Genomic DNA, 7227 nt, shown 5'->3' with positions numbered 1-7227 from the left:
AGGACATCATGCTTGGGAAGGTGAAGGGCAGGTGCAGGAGGGGAAGGCCCTCTGGGGGATGGATTGATTCGGTGACTGGGACAATCGGGATAAGTGTGTTGGAAACAATGAGATTGGCACATGGCAGAGGAGAGTTTAGAGCTGTTGTACATAGGGTCTCTATGAGTTGCAAGCGACTCGACGGCACATAACAACAACAACATCAACAACAACAACATTGTTTCTGCGTGTTACATAGTATTCCATTGTGTGGATGTACCATAATTTCTCAATATGTTAATTGTTGGTTGGACATTTGGGCTGTTTACATGTTCTCGGGATGGTGAATAATGCTGCTATGAGCATTGGTGTACAAATCTCAGTTTGTGCCACAGTTTTCATATTCTCAGGGTATATTCCAAGTAGTGGAATAGCTGGGTCATATGCAATTTCTATGTTCAGCTTTTTGAGGAAACGCCAGACTGCCTTCCAGAATGGTTGCACCATTTTACAATCCCACCAACAATAAAAAAGAGTTCCTTTCTTGCCATGTCCTCTCCAACATCTATTAATTGGGGATCTCCACCAAACACTGTCCACCATGGGTAACCATTATCACATTTGACATATCAGTGTCACAGTGTTGGACAGAATTTGTATCTTATAAGAATTGGTTGGTTGAGCTTTGATAGAGTGTAGTGCTGGAAAGCAGTTGGGCAGTTTGGGAGGATGGGAGGGAGTTTGATCCCTTTATTTGTGATTTTTGGTCTGGAGGCTAAGGGAGGATGGTATGTGGGATTATTTACTGAGTGGGGTCAGGAAAAGGAGAGAGATGATGTTTTACGTGTGGGTTAGTGTTGGAAAAGGAAGATGATGTTTTAGTTTCAGAAGATTTGTTTAAGATTTCTTTTTTAACTTGAAGGTTAGTTAAATTTTGGCTGTGTGTCTGGGAGATGCCAGAGGAAAGTATATCACCCAAAAAATTTCAAAACATTCCACTGTTTCTTTTCAAAATCATTATTTGCAGGTATTATAAACTAAAATAAAATTCACTTCTTCTCAAGTCTTCTACAACTTACTACACACCTTCAAATTTAGATTGTACTGTCTTTCATATTCTTGCACAAGCAGACATTCTACTTTAAAGCAAAACAACTCTCATTTTCCCTCTTAGACAAGCAAAAAAAAATGCACAAAACTTACTACCAGTTATTTTGTTTTTCCTCTTGAATCTCACACCATGCTAAAACTTTCAACTTTTATTCTCAAGGTGGTTTTTGTTCAGTAGTCTAGATATGTTGTTATTTCATGCTTATTCACTACCCCAAAGTGCTAGATTTTAATTACTGCAATTTTCTTCGTTGGCTCAAAAACAGTATGTCTTGGTTTCACTTGATAAAGTTAATACAATTTAAAAATATAGATACATATATTTATATGCACACACATACATACACTTTTTAAGTCATGGAAGAATGATACTTTCAAAGATAGGTCAATTGTAAAAGGCATCAAAGTAAAGAAACATAAGCAATAACTAAAAGCTACTTTACAATGGGCTAAGAGAACGTGCACAAGTTGGCAGGCTTTACAGAGAAAGATGGGAGTGAAAGTAAAAGAAAGCTAAGAGAGAGTTTCTGGCCATCTCTGAGTCCTTTGACAGAAATTATCAAGATCTCAAAGAGTATGGAAATAAAAAGGTTTATTCTTAGACCATCGAGAATCATTATTTAGTTGGTTGGGACAGAGGTCCTCAGCCAGGGCCAAATTTGAAAGATTTGAAAGGAGGCAGCCCAAGGAACTAACCCTGGGGGGTTTAGACATTTTACTATCCATGGTGTTCAGGTGTGTGGATGAAGGCAGCTGAGACTTAAGTGTGTTCTCTGAAAGCCAGAAGCCTCAGATTTTGGGAAACGCTAAAGATGGTGTGGGAGTCCCCTGTCACATTCAATAGCCTGGAAGCACCTGGCATTTGGGTGGGCTTCTGATGCAGGCCTGCAATTTCTGGATATATTGGATATATGCGCAGACAGAACTCCGGTATGGACACACCTGAATTCCAAGGGAGTTCAAAATGCCTGGAAAATGCCTGGGAAGTTTTACAGACAATTAAGTTTATCTTTAGCAACATACAGAGAAGGGGAAAGGAGAATGCAGAAATCAGAAGAATGAAAAGGGGAGAGATATCTCGAAGGGAGGAAGCACCAGAGAGTCCCCAGCAGATTCAGAGGGCCTAATAGAGGAAGTAGTGGACAGGAAGAATGAGGAGTTTAGGGAAGGCAGACACTACTGAAAATCAGACATAGACACAAAATTGATAAGAGCAGACAACAGAGGGTCTGTCCCCTGAGTCCACACAGGTGTCCCTCCTGCAGTGTCCCTCACAGGATAAAAGTGTGTCTTAGCAATATGTGTGCCCATATCAAGCTCAAGCCCAAGCCCAGTTGGGGTCCCTGTTGCTGTTGAGAAGCTTGCAACACATAGTGGCCCTCTGTACAACAGACCTAAACCATGCTCTATCCCTTGCCAAACTTATTATCTCCGACACTCCTATCCCCATTACCCCAGTGATGGAATCAATCCATCTCATTGAGAGTCTTCCTTTCCTGCATTGTCCCTCCACCCTCCCAAGCGTGACGTTCATCTCCAAGGACTGGTCCCTCCTTGCAACATGCCCAAAGTATGTCAGACAAAGCTTCAAAATCCTTGCCTCCAAGGATCAGCTTGGCTTCACCCTCTCCAGGATGAACTTGGTTGTTCTCCTAGCAGTCCTAATTGGCTTAATTGTCTCAAAAGAGTAAGTCTTGGTTTCACTTGTTATATTCAATACTCTTCTCCAGCACCACAGCTCAAAGGCATCAACTCTCCTTCTATCATCCCTAGTCATTGCCCAGCTCTCTGATGTATAGCAAATAATGACAAAGACTATGGCCTGTATCAGGTTTACCTTTGTCTCCAGACTAATATCATAGTTTTCCAATGCAATAATCTTCTAATTTCCTGGCTGCTGGTACCAAGAGTGTTGATTGTAGAGCAAAGCAAACTGAAGATACCAACTATTTCAATCTCTTCACAATTTATCATGATGCTGCCAATAGGCCCAGTGGTGAGAATATTTGTTTTCTTGATATTGTGCTTTGATCCATATTAAAGGCTACAATCCTTGACCTGCAGCAAGCAAGCAGGTTCTCCTCAGTTTCAGCAAGCAGCGTTGTGTCATCTGCATAAAGCTGATTGTTGATAAGTCCACCTCCTATCCTGGTGCCACACTTCTCCTCATAGAGTCCAGCCTCCCAGATAATCTGTTCTGCATATAGATTAAAAAGATATGGAGATAGGACACATCATTGACACACACCCTTCCCAATTTTGAACCATGCAGTGTTTCCTTACTCTGTTCTAATGATTGCCTCCTGGTCCAAGTATAAGTTTGGCATAAGCATAATCAAGGGTCTGGGATTCCCATTCTTCTCAAAATAAACCAGTGTGTTGTGATCCACAGTCAAATGCCTTTGCATAGTCAATGAAACACAGATAGACATTCCGCTGATACTCTCTGCTTTCAACCAAGGTCCATCTGACATTAGCTATAATAACCTTAGTGCCACGGCCTCTTCTCAGTCCAGCTTGCACTTCAGGCAGTTCTCTGTTGATATGATGTTCCAGTCCTTTTTGAATGATCTTAAGCAGAATCTTGCTTGCATGTGATATCAATGATATTGGGAGAGAATTTCCATACTCTGTTAGATTACCTTTCTTTGAAATGGGAACAAGTATAGATCTCTTCCAGTCAGTAGGCCAGGTGATTGCCCTCCATATTTCTCGGCACAACTTAATGAACACATCCAGGGCAGCATCAGTTTGTTGAACTATGTCAATTAATATGCCATCAATACCTGGGGCCTTATGTTTTGCCAATTCTTTCAGAGCAGCTTGAACTACCTCTTTCATTATCACAGGCGCTTGCTCATACGTTGTTTCATGAAATTCTTCTGTGTCCACCAATTCATTTTGGATCCCCCAAATCACCACTAAGCCATATGGCAACTTCACAGAACTGCTGGTGTGGACTAAATCAAACTCCATGGCTTCAGAGTTAGTGTCAACCATGGATCCTCTTCACAAGCACTCAAAGCATTCAGTCAGCAGACATATACACAGTAGAAGAGAAGAGGAGAGAAATGGGACTTTACATTACCATTCAAGGTCTTGACATAGTGCAATCTGGTAGGTTCAAGAGAGAGAGAGAGGGGAGCCACACTTGGCCCAAAGACAGTGGGTGCACAACACACCTCAACTCCTCTCCCAAGTTTTACACACCAGATATTATGTCTTCACATTGGATGTAAGGCCAAGGACTCAAGGAAGGGGCCAGAGAGAGAAAGAGAAAGCTCAAAGAAGCTTTATTAAGGGAGCTCTGGGGCAGGATTATTTGGTCTGGAGAGAGACAGACAAGGGGAAAATCACCATAACCAGTAGAGATGCTAATTATACAATAACAAGATACAATTCTATGATCTTAATAATTAAATGCCAGGAAATAATATTTATTGTCCTGAGTTTAGAGATTAGAATCTGAAGTCCTCATGGCTGAAGAATTGAGTATAATGTCATGTGGTCTGTAGTTGTAAGATTTCCTGAATTTAAATCAGATGATCCCTTCCTCCTTGTTTTTAATTAATTAATATTATAATCCAATTAGGATAAGTCAAGCACATAATATTTTTAGACATAGAGAAACTAACTGGGGCAGCTTCCTAACTGAAGCACAGACGAAATAGATGAGGAGTTAGGAAAATATTTCAGGTTTTCTCATTGTGAGATGATCTTTCCTCAGCTGATTTCATCTCAGAAATATAAATTTTCTCTCCAGAATCTGGACTATGCCTTCATCTGTTTGCTCAGCACAGTCAGAGACAGTAGAATGCAGTGAGGTGTGGCATATGGGTTTATATAAATTAGTAAAAGTGGTGCCAGAGGAAAGGCAAAAAACAAAACCAGATGTGTAAGCATGTATAATCAGAAAGGCATTATGTACATAATCTTAGCAGCTTTATTCAATGGTTTATTCCATTTCAGTAATCATGTTGGTAGATGAGCTAATTGCAAATTTGTTAAAGATTCATAACCAGTAATTTCAGCTAAGTGAATGAACTTTCACAATTGAAAGGATTACAGATCTTTGTGCTACTAGAAGCTCCACCATCCGTCTGTCAGTTTGTCTATTCTGATGACTTTCATGTTGCTATTATGCTTAAAGCTATGCAATGAATATTTCAAATGTCAGCAGAGTCATCTCTTCCTACCTGTAAAATGGGCATTAAAGATAAAATCAGCCTCTTGGGAGGTTTCTGTGTGTTCAGAAGCAGCAATTAAGTACTCTAGGTCCAGTTGCACGTAAGAAGAAACAAGAGGTTGAAGCCCAGATGTTTCAAGCCGAAAGCTCTGTTCCAATGGCCAAGGTTTAGCAATCAATTTGAGTACCAAATTGTCAAAAGCATCCATTCTATCCTCAATTTCTTTTATGTAAACATAGCTTGATAAAGTGTAAAAGTAGAGGAGTAATTAAAAATTATTTTTACCAATAATTATGTTTACTCTCACATAACCTTGCTATGCTTGTGCTGTCCTGGGACCAGTACCACCTGACTTCTAGTTAGTTATGTGTCATCTCAGTACTCTTCCAGATACACAATCAAAATCTTCATTTTAACAAGATCCTTGCATTAATATTAGGCTCTTTGGATACTAGAGAGTAGAACACTTTTTCTCAAGTATAATGACTGGTATCTTGTATGATTTAAAATTGCATAAACACAAAGGCATGCACAGTATGGGATTCTAACTTTCAAAAGACTTGTGATTTTCAAAAAATACATTTAGAAGTTTCATATGGCTGCTGTAACAAAATACCACACGGTAGGTCTTATTAAATTAAATTCATCATCTCAGTTTTGGAGCTCAGAAGTCCAGAATCCAGGCAGCACCCATGTTGATTCCTTCTGAAGCTTTGAAGAATGCGCCATGAGTTTTTGTTAGCTTCTAATAGAGGTGGTGTTAGTTTGCTTCTGGGTCTCCTCCAATCATAGTGACTAACCAAAAGAAACATTGCAGAGTGGATTATATTTGGGGGTAAGGGGTGGGGATTGGGGAGGTGCGGGGGGGATTGTGTACCAATGAGGGAGTTTTTCTTTTGCTTTTCAAGGAGAGGAGCAAAGGGGGGGGCAGGGGGAGGGGTTTAGAATAATCAATGTCTTTGACTTGTGGTCCTGGAGAAGAGTACTGAATATACCATGGACTTCTAAGAGAACAAGCAGATTTGTCATAGAAAGGGTGAAGCCAGACTACTTCTGGAAGGCAAGGATTTTGAAGCTCCTGTTCACATATTTTGGGCATGTTTCTAAGAAGGACCAGTCCTTGGAGAAGGGCATCATGCTTGGAAGGATGGAAGGACAGTGAAATGGAGGTAGGTGTGCTGGAGACAGTGAAATTAGTTCAAGATAGAGCAGGATTCAGAACTGTTGTACATAGGGTTGCTATAAGTTTCAAGTGACTGGATGGTACAGACTAACAACAACAAAGTAATTTTCACCACTTGCCTATAAGTTTATCCTACCTTGAAGGCTTACATTGTGTTGTGATGCTAGAAGTTTCCCATCAGTATTTCAAATATAAGATGAAGTGTGGATAGGTGTCAGAGGAGTGTCTATAAAAGTTAGTCTAAAAAGGAACACCTGATACTCTTTTTTATTTAAAAATATCCATAAAATTCCTAGGAGTAGTAGTGGAACATTATACAATCAGCATGAAAGATATTAAAAATAAGAGGGCAAAAGGGCTCTGCCCTTCATGTAGAACAACAACAACAACAACAACAAATAAACCAAACCCAAACAAACAAACAATGCAAAACCAAAACAAAACAACCCTGTTGTTGAGTTATTTTTTTACTTATAGCAACCCTCGTTAGGTTTTAAGAGTGTAAATCTTAAGAGGAACAGACTTGAACATTTCTCTACAGAGAAGCTGATGGATTTGAACTGTTGTCTCTTCCATTAGCAGCCCGACACAAAACCCACTACAATATGAGGCCATCTCCCTCACAGTAGCCTTGATGACATGGATGGAGCAAAGATTTTAATACTTATCCTTTACCAATGTGGCATCACTCAAAATTAGAAAATACAATTACAAACATTCATTAATAACCAAATTCTAGAAAGTACAAATCATGAAACTACAAAAAAT

The 7227-nt window shown here is 39.8% G+C and overlaps 1 pseudogene; it reads left to right on the top strand.

Annotated features, from left to right (window-relative positions):
• Positions 1 to 1901: 1901 nt before the first annotated feature.
• Positions 1902 to 7227, top strand: part of LOC102876056 — a 15837-nt pseudogene continuing 10511 nt past the window's right edge.

This window comes from Elephantulus edwardii, unplaced genomic scaffold (genome assembly GCF_000299155.1).
Source record: "Elephantulus edwardii isolate Elephantulus edwardi_28Jun2011 unplaced genomic scaffold, EleEdw1.0 scaffold00366, whole genome shotgun sequence".
Classification (NCBI taxonomy): domain Eukaryota; kingdom Metazoa; phylum Chordata; class Mammalia; order Macroscelidea; family Macroscelididae; genus Elephantulus; species Elephantulus edwardii.
Note: the sequence above shows the minus strand (reverse complement) of the source record. Positions and strands in the feature narration are given on the sequence as shown.